The 12,826-nt window shown below is 35.7% G+C and overlaps 1 long non-coding RNA gene and 1 pseudogene across 2 annotated transcripts; one reads left to right on the top strand and one right to left on the bottom strand.

Moving 5' to 3' along the window:
• Positions 1-3,825: 3,825 nt before the first annotated feature.
• Positions 3,826-6,481, bottom strand: LOC104609189 (L-type lectin-domain containing receptor kinase IX.1 pseudogene; annotated as a pseudogene). Its single transcript, XR_016079612.1, has one exon. The product of XR_016079612.1 is annotated as an L-type lectin-domain containing receptor kinase IX.1 pseudogene (transcript).
• Positions 6,482-6,612: 131 nt separating this feature from the next.
• Positions 6,613-8,160, top strand: LOC104609188 (uncharacterized). Its single transcript, XR_737233.3, has 2 exons — positions 6,613-7,475; positions 7,676-8,160. It is a non-coding gene; the product is annotated as an uncharacterized LOC104609188 (long non-coding RNA).
• The last annotated feature ends 4,666 nt before the right edge of the window (positions 8,161-12,826 follow it).

The raw sequence follows: 12,826 nt of genomic DNA, 5'->3' as shown, positions 1-12,826 counted from the left end.
GAAGCAGCGGAAGAAAACAAACCATCAGATGAATCATCACCCACAATCATCAGTGGGGGGCACAATAAGTTGGGACAGGCATCTTAGATGGGAGAGTGGGCAATGGTGCCTCAATTGTCACCCACATTCATCAGTCCCTTGCAGTGGTGGTTACCCGGTTACGTGAGGACCAAATGTCAATTTGTTAGCTTTTTTTTGGGTATATGGTACCATCGCACCGGTAATAACACCCCATCAAGTGGTGGTTGCGAGAATCATTCTCTTCTTTTTTTTTTTTTTTTTGTTAGGTGATTAAGACAAAAACAAGTGAAAATTAATCAGGTCAATACTCGGCTTGGCCAGATATCACCCTTAATTTTAGGGTCACAAAAACCCAATTGCCAATTTGTTAGGGTTTTTTTTTTGGGTATGTGGTAACCAACGCACCATTAATAACATCCCCACCAAATGGTGGTTGCGAGAATCGAATAGATTCCTTCTTCTCAAATCTCTCTTTTTGGGAATTCGGGCTCTCATATCTAGATTATAATTTATTGGATTATAATTTAAGACAAAAAAGTGAAAATTAATCAGGTCAATGCTCTACTCGGCTGGCCAAATATCACACTTAATTTTAGGGCAGCTTATCAAAATCTTTTCTTTATCATCAAATTGACAATATTTTAATAATGAAGATCCAGTGTGCTTCGGATTGGTTGCCTTCTAGGGATGGCAATTTTGCCGGAATTTTCAAGTGTCTAATTGGCCCCATAAATCCTAATAGGGTTTGGGATTTTAGATTAAAATCCTATAGGTTTGGGTTTTGACTTTAGGGTATTCGATACCAGGATGCATAAATATGAACTTATTATCTTATATATCATGCACAAATTTATAAATTTTAAGTATTAAGATAATTATTCTATTATTAATATTTTATTTGTATAAATTTCTTGGGATTAAAATCACCATTTGAAATTTGGATTTGATAGATTGTTTATTTCATTTACTTATAAAATGCTAATTTTAAATATTATTTATTTTAATTTTTAGTTGGAATTGTTAATCATATATATATATATATATATGTTTTGATGAACAAAAAGTTAATAAAACCTATTTTATTTCATTAAATAACATAAAATGTCAGATGGCTTAGTGGCTTCAAGTAGTAGTAAGAGATTTGGGACCATTATTAATTGGTCCGGGTTCAAGTCACACTATAAGCAATAAGAAATGGCTCCAAGGTCTCACAGGGATCAGGAAAAATGGGGATCAGGGACGAGGTGAGGATGGTATTTATTGACCACTCCCTATATATATATATATATATATATATATATATATATATATATGAAATTATAATATAATTTTATATATTATACTATATTATATTACATAATAAAAATAGTTTTAGGTAGGTTTCAAAAAAACAAATAAATAGTTTTAAGTAGAAATAATTGAGCGGCGTGGAGCAAATTTCGGGATAGGGCAAGGCATTTGAGTTCGGGGTCAAAGACAAGGCTGGCAAAACCCAATCCCTCCCTACCTCATTGTCATTCCTAGGCCAATACTAAAATACCATGCCAGCCATAGAACCTATAATGTATTTGAAAATTATATGGTGTATTGTTTCAGAAAAATTAAAAAACTATAAAAGACTTGAACCTCCCTAAATACTGAAACCCCCACCCTTTATGAAGGGATTAAACCTCTCCTGTTGGCTAATGAAACAAGACAAAAACTACCACTTGCTAAGACTATCATCAATGATGCAACTAATAGTCCTGAGACGGAGGGAATCTCATGATAAGCAACTACAACTACGACAATAGGCATTGTGATTGTAACAATGCAAATACTAACATTTCAGTTTTGTAACCTGCAAAGCAAATGTTCTTGAATCACTACTCTAGCAAAAGATGAAAGTAGTTTGTTGCGCAAAACACAGAAACACAAATTCGAATAGTATAAGAAAATGATTAAGAAAAGTAGAGATAATGAGAAGCAAGAAACAGAGTCTATACAAATTTACGTAGTGATTCGGGTTATAACCAATGTCCACAAGCGAACAAGGAGCAAAAATCCATGATAGAAACAATGATCGAGATTCCAGAGTTATGTACAACTTCTTTCACAGAAACTCTAAATCCCAGAATACCTAAATCTCTCTACTTATCTCTCAAGCCAAAGAATGAATACAAAAGAAAACCCCCAAAATATTCGTATTTGGGTCAGACCCATAAAGTTAAATGTGGACCGACCATAGGACTCTATCCCCGAACCACAAACTACTAAGAATTTTTTTTTCATCGGATTTTCCTCAACTCAATTCGGGATGGGTCAAAAAGTAGATCCTAATAATGAATTCAAGTTACAAATAACTGATTTGGCGTTCTCTATTGCTCAAAACAAACACAACAGGAGAGAAGGAAACAAGATAATGATGTCCAAAAGGAGATTCTATTTCATAAAACTTCTTAGTTACAATCTTCTAGCTAACTTACATTAAGACGCTACAACTAGTTAAATAGAATTTCACTTTAGCAGCAAGGCCATTACACAAGATAAGCTAAACAACAAAGATGAAAAACTCTATGCAAAGAGTAAAAGCTGGAAATAGCAATTTTCACCTAGAGGACGACAAACCCTAAGCCTCTGTTTGGTTTGTGAGAAGATTTGGGTGAGATGGGATGGGACGGTATAAAAATTTAACTTTCTATTGTTTGGTTTTATATGGGAAAATAGTAGGAAAACAGAGTCCAAATCTTGAAGGACCTACCTCCTGCGAAACTAGAATCCGCAGATTCCTTGTTGGTGCTGGAGATTTCCTCTAAAGATCAATCCACAGAGTTCTCAGAGGTTCAATTTTGGACCTAGTTTTGTTCTTTCTTTCTTTCCTTTTTTTTAATATCTTGTTCATCATTATTTGATTCTAACGTTCTTGTTTTTGTTTTGTCGCACTCTTTCATTCCAGAGCTTTTTGTTACCGCTGGATCAAGCTCTATCAATTTCACACGATGCTTTTATTTCTTTCCAATCTCTCTTCATCGTTAGAAACACCGTTAGATTTCCCTTCATCACCAGATGTCACAAGCAATTCAAAGACTAGCGATAAACTAGAATCCAGCGAGGGTACACTGGAGAACAGTGCATTCATCCTTTTTGTTGACTGTGTAAAGATGGGGAACGTTGAAACAGCGATAAGCGTGGATTGTCTCGAAGAGGCCTTGTCTTGGATTTTAAATTCATTGTATGTTGATGCTCGGTCGCAAGGCAAATAGGAGAGCCTCGCAGCTGGTCTTAAGGGCGATTAACAACTTGGTCTCATGACCTAGATCTCAAATCTTTAGTCATCACGGCCTCATATCTTTATGAGGTTGGCTTTGTGACCTCGCGGCCTCGCAAGACAGCAGCCTTGTGGGTTACACATCGAGCAAAGAAAGACTCTGATTTTGCCAATTCCTGCAATCTCATAGCTTCATGTTCTGGCATTGCTTGATTTTGCCTTGCCTATTCTGCCTCATTTGCCTCATGGGTTGCATCAATTAAATTTTGTTATCAAAAACCTGGTAGTTCCCCTATTTAACTCAATAATGCTTTCTTCAATTGGAACAAATAGACTCCTATATACCAAACTTCCAAGTTCTCTCAACAAAGCCCTATTTTGATTTTTTTTGTTCCTTCATGTGTCTCCCTAACTTGTTCCAAACCACCATTGGTTGGGATTGTTATCCTTGTCAAAACCGTGTAGAGTGATCTGATACCACACCAAATTCTTTGGAAAGACATCAATTCATCTTTCATCACAACAAGCCTACCTCTCATTCATTTTATTTTCGTTACTTTTTCATGACAATGAGTAAATCTATTTTATTAGTTAGGACTAAAATAGCATCGCTTGTTTCATCACAACAAGACCTATCCTCTTAGCTCTCAGATGGTGAGAACGATCACCGATGGAGCAAATGACGGACTAGGAGATCTGCGAGTTCTGGCATCGCTTACAAAGAAATTAAAACTACAAAATATTTCCTACAAACAAAATTTCAGGTAAAACATAACATCTAAGGAAATTAGAACTACAAAATATTACAATCCATGCATGCTATGCATTCCCTTCCAAAACAAAACAGAAAAAGAACAAATATATTGAACAAGGCAAAGCCAGACAGAACACTTCTACTTAACGAGGGTACAAAAGGGATGTAGAAGGAGAAGCAGCGGAAGAAAACAAACCACCAGATGAATCATCACCAACATTCATCAGTGGGGGGGCACAATAAGTTGGGACAGGCATCTTAGATGGGAGAGTGGGCAATGGTGCCTCAAAACTAAGCACCTGAATCGCTTGCCTTATGGAAGGTCGAAAGTTGCAATCTGGGTGAGCACACCATAGTCCAACAACCATCAAACACTCCATTTGTTTCTCATCAAAACCCATTTCTAAAAGCCCTGAGTCCACAGCTTCAAGAATCTTTCCTCTCCCATGGAGTTCCCACACCCATTCTACCAACCTTATCTTGCTTGCTTCAACACATGGTTCAATAGGCCGCCTTCCACAAGCAATTTCCAAAGCAACAATTCCATAGCTGTAAACATCCGATTCTTTACTAGATTTCCCTGTTATAACACATTCAGGAGCCATGTAACCCATAGTTCCAGCCAAAACTGTTGTTTGTGACCCTTTCCCATGGTCTACAAGCCTAGCCAGCCCAAAATCCCCAAGTTTTGCATTGAAATCAGAATCCAACATCACATTGCTTGACTTAATATCTCTATGCACGACACATTGTTCCCATTCTTCGTGCAGATAGAATAATGCAGATGCCAAGCCCAGAGCAATATTGTACCTTCTTTCCCATGTCAACAACGCTTGTCGTCCAAAGAGATGAGTGTCAAGGCTCCCATTAGGCATGAACTCGTATACGAGGACGAACTCTTTTCGTTGGTGGCACCAACCAACAAGTTGCACCAAGTTTTTGTGTCGTAATCGACTAATGATCTTCACCTCAGACACATACTCCTTTATCCCTTGTTTAGACTTTTGGGATACTCTTTTAACAGCAATATCCAAGTTGAGATAGCTTAAAACCCCTTTATAAACTCCTCCAAATCCTCCTTCTCCAAGCTTTTGATCCTCAGCAAAGTTATCTGTTGCTCGGGCCAATTCACTGTACAAAAACCTCTTAGGTCCAGTTCCCTGTTCAAACTCATCATTCATTGAATCATCAAGCACCATTTCATCCTCTTCTTCAGTAACATCTCTCTTCTTCTTTATCCACAGGACAAGCCAAACCACACCGATCAAGGCACTACTTGCACCGACAACCAATCCAATGATCAACCCTCTCTTATCTGTCTTGCTTGCTTTTGGGATCTCTGAAGTAGAATTAGACTCCTCTACTTCTAAACTCGAATAAAAGTTCCAGGAATGTACTGAAGTTATTTCTTTAAGCTGACCCGTGGAACTAGAAAACCCAATGGTAACCCATTCCGGTAAGTACTTTCTCAGATCAATTATATAAAACAGGCTAGAAGTTGGGTTGTCAGAATACGTCCATGTAACACTCAAGTTCTTTGTACTTGAGTTGTAGTTAATCAAAACCCAAGTAATATTCCCACTACCGATATCATTACTGGTCCAATTAGCGGTCGTCACAGATTTGACGGAGTTGATATCAATGCCTACATGATACATTGGACGACTTAAGTTTTCAGAGTAAGGCACTGGATCAAACACGTTTCCAAAAGTATCAAACTCCACAGCAATAATTTGATTTTTTGTGTTGTCTTCCATTTGGCTATATCTAACAAGACCAAGTGCTCCACCACTGGAATCAACAGGGAGGTTGGAACCACTGGGAGCCAGGAAAAAGGCCAGACCTTCGGCAATTAGGAATTCTTGATCTGTTCTGGTAATGGAAAAGGAGAAATTAGTGCTAAAATCTGTTAGGTTACCTGTTGCATTGTCGTAGAGGTGCACCGGGTTTTTGAACGAGGCTCGACCACAGCTAGCATTATTGATGCTTAGGTTTTCGGTGAAATCGATGTCTTTATAGGAGATGGCTGCATGTCCTTCCAGGCGTATGATGTCCCTGGTGCTCTGATCAGAACCGGAAAAGTTGAAGGACAATGGATTTGCAGATGGGATCAACAATAAGAAAAGGATGGAAATATGAAAGTAATCGAATATTGGAAGCTTTGGAGATTGCAGTCTAATGTTTGTTGAATAGAAAAAAGCCATTCTAAAAGCTTGTTATTTGGACTTTTAAGAGTGTGGGAGTGATCACGGAACCGAAATACTTCCAAAACAATACATCAATAACTCTGTGGAAAGTTGATTTTAACCTTTTTCAAGAACACGGGGCTTCAGGTTAAACCAGAATGTCAATGTGCCAAGCTATTTTCCAAGCTTTTGCTTTTGGTCTGGGAAAATTAAACGAAAGAATAGCTTAATTAAGAATTACTTTAAGCCCATTGGAAATAATATAAATACGCATGCAGATATGTATAATATAAAACCTTGTATATTTTATATCTTAACCAATATTTGCACTGCACTTATTTGTATTTATATTACTTTTTCCAAATTGAACCTTAGACGCAATTGTTTGGCGTGCAACATGGTTTCTAAAGAGACTCTACAATGTTCTGGACCTTCTCAAAGGCTTAATTTTTTTTTTCTTTTTTTTTAACTAAGGTAGTGTTTGGTTTGAAGAAAAATAGGGAAAGGTAGGTGAATAGGGAATCTGGATTGTGAGTGTGCGGCTACAATGTACTTTTTGGCATGAGCAGGTAGAGAATGTGAGTAGGAAATCTGGATTGTAATTTGTAACTAGATGTTGATTTAAGCTTGAGTTGGCCAGTAGCCAATTGGTTGGTAGACGATGACTATTACAGTTTTTTTAGATAAATAACTAAAAGAGTCCCGTGTTAAGCGTCGTTTCAAAACAATTATCAATCCTTATCAGTCGTCATTAACCCAATTATAAAAACAGAATCAAACTATAAAAAACTTACAGAAAGCCGAACCAACAAACTTACATTTGATTTATTAATTTAATATTAATCCCAACGGAACTGTTTTACTTTAATTATAGCGATGGGGCTGGTAATTTACATATTATTTTAATTTTTAAGGTGGTATTTGATTGCACTTTTTAAAAGTCTAAATTTGAAAATATTGCTTTTCAGATCCTCACAGTTGTTTGGTTTATCTTCTTAAACTTGATCTGAATTTAGTTTTTAGATCTGAAAACCGTAGACCTTGGGCCAGTTCTTAACATGTTCAGACGCGTTTCAGAGTTGTCGAAGCTGCCCTTACAAAATTTTAAAAATGATGTGCACTACCCTGATAACCCCAAACCCTGAAAACATAGTCATTTTCGTATTTTCTGAGAGGAAGCGCCACTGGTGAAATCGAAGCTCCAGGAAGAACACTGCCGGTGAATCCAAGTTCCAAGAAGAATGACGCTCATGAATCTGTCCTCTAGGTAGTCATTCTTCTTCTTCTTTTTTTTTGGAAGATGAACTGTTGTTTTTTTGCTTTGGTGATTTTCGGAAGATCGCTTTATTGAATGAAGGATTATTGAGGGTTTTTTTCCTCTTTGATTTGAGTGTTGGGGGAATCATATGGTTTATGTTGTTTCTCTAGAGACCTCTGATAACCCTTGCCTGTGGTGACGTTTTTCAGGCCAAGGTGGTAGCGCAGCTCATCCTCTGGAGCTGCATAGAGTATCTTCTGCCCTAAATGTGTTTGACAATAGGCGGAAGAGAAGAGTACAAAAGATGTGTTGCAGCTCATCCTCTGAACCCCCAGTTCCTCCACTGATAGATGTGTTACAGCCTCCAACAAGTCATGGATTTCCAGTGTTTCAAGTTCAATAAGTTTTGGCAGCACTGTCAAGCTATTGCTTATCTGATGGCCAGAGGACTTACCTTGGTTAATCATTTACGCCTTGGGTAGAGTGGAATAAAATGGCAGTAATTGGTATTTGGTAGAGTGGAAGGACTGATGTCCATGTCCATCAAATAGTTCCAAGGCCTCTCGTATTCTCTTGTTTGTGATCATTGGAGACAAATAGTTGGGCTCCCTCTGTTTTGAGAACTTGTATACGATCTATATTGCTCATTTTGATCATCTATTTATCGTATAGCATATATTGCTCATTGGCTGAAGTTTTCCTAACGCAATTTGTTTTTAGATTTGAAATCTTAGTAATATAACTGGGGATAGTAATGGTTGTCCTTTTAAGTCTTTCAATGTGACAAGTTTTCGGGGTTTGTTTGAATTGCATTCTAAATATACTCATTCGTTTTGGATCCACCTAAGTAGTGGAAGAAGATGCAGCGGAATCATTACTACTTTTAAAGGCCGAATAAGAAAGAATGTTGACACAACAAGGTATCGATTGAACATGAATGGTACTTTGTTGAAACAGTTTTTTTTTTTTTCCCTTACATACCATATATAATAAGTAGCCATTGCTAGCCACCTAAGAATCTCATGAACTAGAGTTTTGATAAATAGATTGAATAAGAAAAAAAGAGAGTTGATTGTTATGTATTATTTCATGAAACCGGTTTCGACCAAATTGAGCCAAGTGATAATGATTCTTTGAAAACAAAGTTAAAGCAAAACAATATTCACAATGGAAAATTTTCTTGGCAATTTGGGAATTGCCACCGAACCTATGATAAGGATTCCCCATCTAAAGGAAATACATTAATTAATTAAATTAATTATTAAATATCTTATTTTTTATTAATTAAACATGGAATTTATTCATATTTTAATCATATTAATATTTTTTAGTAATTATTATTTATTTTATTATTTTATTCGTGTTATTTCAGTATTATTAATACTTAAATAATTAATTATTAATTTTATTGATTTATTTATTTATTAATTTATTGATTAGTTTAATTTTTATTATTTTTTTCTATAACTTTGATATTATTCTGAATTTGATAAGTTATTTTATATGAAATAGTGCTAATTGCATTCAAAATTACAAAATAGCATGTTCCAGGGGTAAAATAGTAAAATAATGCAACTTCAGATGTTGCACAATTGATCCAACACAAACAACATTTTCTATTCAGATCCTCTAAAAAGTAGAAAAGCATTTATGCCTCTTTTCAGATTTTAGACACTTAATATCTTTTTTACTTTTCAGATCTGAAATTTCAGATTTATCAAATGCCACCTAAGTAAATATATTTTTAAAAAAATATATTTTACTTAAAACTTTTTGAGGATTCAGATCCTTATTAAAAAGGTAAATTACAAAGACCTTTCCATACTATGGGGTCTGTGACAAAGACCCCTGTATTTTGTTTTGCAATAAAGACCCCCAGTAATATGACTGTGAGATAAAGACCACCTTCCCCGTTAAGTCAGCAAACAGAAGGTGTCATTTGATGAAAATACCCTCCATAAGTCTAATTAACATTTTCAAAATGGTGAAAATAGATACCCACTGAAAACCCTCATGTAATCCATCTCAGATCATCTGTGTTCTCTGTCTGAAACCCTGCCTAAAACCCTAAACACAACCGAAAAACCTCGTGTAATCCATCCCAAATCGTCTGTGTCTGTTCTTTGTCGGAGATCACACCAATACCACACCAAATGTAAGGGAAAGCAAGTATCAGCATCACCAGAGAAGAAGATCTTATCGCCGTCGCCAAAAATGATCTATTTTTGTCATTGTCAGAGAAGAAGATCTATTTTCGCCCACACCGGAGAAGAAGATCTATTTTATTGTCTTAGTTTTCTGCTTGTGTTTACCGGGCCATCCCAATCTCTATTATCATTTTTTAGCTTCTGAGATAGTGAACATGCTTGTTATTGTTTTCTCGTGATTCCTGGAGATTCTTTTTTTCCCCTCTTTTCTTGGAGGCAAACCCACATGCAAAATGCAATGCATAGTAACCGGTTCTAGATTCAGATTACATAAGTTTTAAATTTGTTTATCGGTATTGCCTTTTCACATAAGTTTTGAATGTGTTCATCGGTATTGCCTTTTCACCTCCTTGGGTATCAGAAGAAGCTCGTTTGATTGCAGCTATTAGTATCATCTTTTGAGTGCAGCTCTAATTTCCCTCGATCACAGTGGCATGTGTCAAACGCAAACCTTGCTCAACCCTCAATTCACATTCTTTTTTTGTTGGTCCTCACTGCCTTTACCAGAAGTCCCAAGGATCAGTTATGAATCTTCTCCCTCTCCCTCTTATTTTAGGTTTTGTATCAAAGAGCTCGACTAGTTCTGTTTTTTTAATTTTTGATTTTTATTATTTTTTTATAATGCCTTGGTACCATGATCAGGTTGAGTATGATTCGAACAATACAAGTTTTTGGTGGATAGAAAAGGATGGACCCTAATTTAGAACATAGAAAAATTAAAAGCCAAAACAGTGTACCCTTGCGACTAAAACTCGTGAGGGAGAAATCTTGTGCGGCTGAAACTCGTGAGGAGATGACCCTTGCTACTGTAACTCAGAGCTTGCGATTAAAACTCGTGAGGGAGATGTCCCCTACTATTGTAATTGGGAGGTTGAAAAATCCCTTGATTGCAAGGGAGAAATAAGGTGAAAAAGTGTATAAAACACAAAAAGAGGATTAAAATTGTTCGAATAGTTATTACAAGGGTAGTATGGGGATTATAAAATTGCAATGGTCAAAATATTAAATTATACTTAATTTATAGGCCAAACCATGCCATCTCTCTCTCTCTCTCTCTCTCTCTCTCTATATATATATATATATTAAATTATACTTAATTTATGGTTTTTAATTCAGTTTTTATTTTTTATATAAAAATATTAAAAATTATGATTGGAGGTCAAAATAGGGGTTTTCTCATGAAAATAGCGGGACAAGACATCTATTGAGACACATAGATCTTGAAAAGTTGTCCAAAATCAAAAAAAAAAAAAAATCACCTCAATCAAACATTGAAGTGCAAAATTATGACCTCCCAAAATTTACATATAATATGCAACCTGCAATCCAGTCACCAAGTTGATTGGGTCAATGGTCCAATCATCCGTGTTGAACAATTTTGACCAAATCAACAGATTTGAACTTATTTTCAGGTTTTATTCAAATCACGTGACGGTTCAAGTGATTCAACCAAAACACTGAATAAAACCATTCAATAGTCATTGCTACTCATCCATGGTCAATATAAAATTATCCGTTCCCATTTAGATTGAGAGTGATTTAAATGGTAATCAAGGTTGATGGGTAGGGATGGCAATTTTCCCCATTTTCCCAATCATTATGGGGATCCACCCCGAATGGGACAAGGATGGGTATGATTTTCCCCCCGTGGGGATGGAGAAATTTTCATCCCCATTATCGGGGACGGGGAGAACACTCCCCGCCCTGTGGGGCCCGATCCCCACTTCGTGGGATCCCCACTAATATATGTATATATGTATGCATACGCTATATATGTAAATATGTAAACATACATCTATATATTAATATTTTAAAAATATGATTGTATATTTTCTAATACAATTGTAAATGTTAATTATTTTATTTTTACTTTTTTAAATAAAATAAAAAACAAAAACAAAATGATTAACATTATAAAGAAACACGGGAAATAGGGATTGCTACAGGGATAGGAATCCCCGTGAGGACGGGGATGGAGATTTTCGCGGGGATGAGGATGGGGAGAGGCTCCCCGTCCCCGCCCCGCCCCTTGCAGCCGTGAATTAGGAATATCTCCCCTAAAAAATAAATAAATACAAAAATGTTTTTTACAATAGGATATGCAGCGGTGGTTACCGGGTTACGTGAGGACCAAATTAGTTTATCCCAATTGCCAATTTGTTAGTTTTTTTTTTTCTTTTTTATTTTTTGGTATGTGATACCATTGCACCATTAATTAATTACACCCCACCAAATGGTGGTTGCAAGACAGTCCCTCATAGAGTCATAGTCTACTAGTAATTCTCTCTTATAAATTGCATCATCCTCCTCGTGAATCTGACGTTAATTCATGGTTAGGATTCATCCCCTGTAAGGTGGGGCTACAAAATTCTAATCAGAACTGATCAATGATTTTCCTTAATTTATTTTTTCTATATGGTGATTAAGACAAAAAATGAAAAATAATCAGGTCAATGATCTATTCGGCTTGGCCAAATATCACCCTTAATTTTAGGGCAGCTAATCATAATCTTTTCTTTATCATCAAATTGACAATATTTTAATAATCAAGATCCTGTCAATATTTTAATAATCAAGATCCAGTGTCAATTTGATGGCTTTTAATAATCTTTTCTTTATCATCAAATTGACAAAAGAATGACTAAAGACTGCCGCCTTAGATCCCGGCGGTCTTAAGGCCTAAGCCGGCGACCACTGGCTCAGATCAATTTTCTTGTAGTGGCTTCGGATTGGTTATCTTCTAGAGATTGGAAATTTTGCGGCAATTTTCAAATATCTAATCCGTCCCAATCCTAATAAAACTTGTTTATCAAAATCCTATAAGGTTTGGGATTTTAGATTAAAACCTTATAGAGTTTGGGATGGGTTTGGGTTTTGACTTTTGGGTATCTCATACTTGATACCCGGGATGCATAAATATGAACCTATTATATTATATATCATGCACAAATTTATAAATTTTAAGTACAAAGCTAATTATTCTATTATTAATATTTTATTGTATAAATTTCTTGGGATTAAAATCACCATTTGAAATTTGAATTTGATAGGTTGTTTATTTCATTTACTTATAAAACACTAATTTTAAATATTATTTCTTTTAATTTTTAGTTAGAATTGTTATATGTATATATATATATATATATATATATA

The sequence above is a fragment of the Nelumbo nucifera genome, chromosome 8 (assembly GCF_055504915.1).
Source record: "Nelumbo nucifera cultivar China Antique chromosome 8, China Antique-T2T, whole genome shotgun sequence".
Classification (NCBI taxonomy): Eukaryota; Viridiplantae; Streptophyta; class Magnoliopsida; order Proteales; family Nelumbonaceae; genus Nelumbo; species Nelumbo nucifera.
The sequence above is the reverse complement of the archived record's forward strand: the minus strand, read 5'-3'. Positions and strand labels throughout refer to the sequence as shown.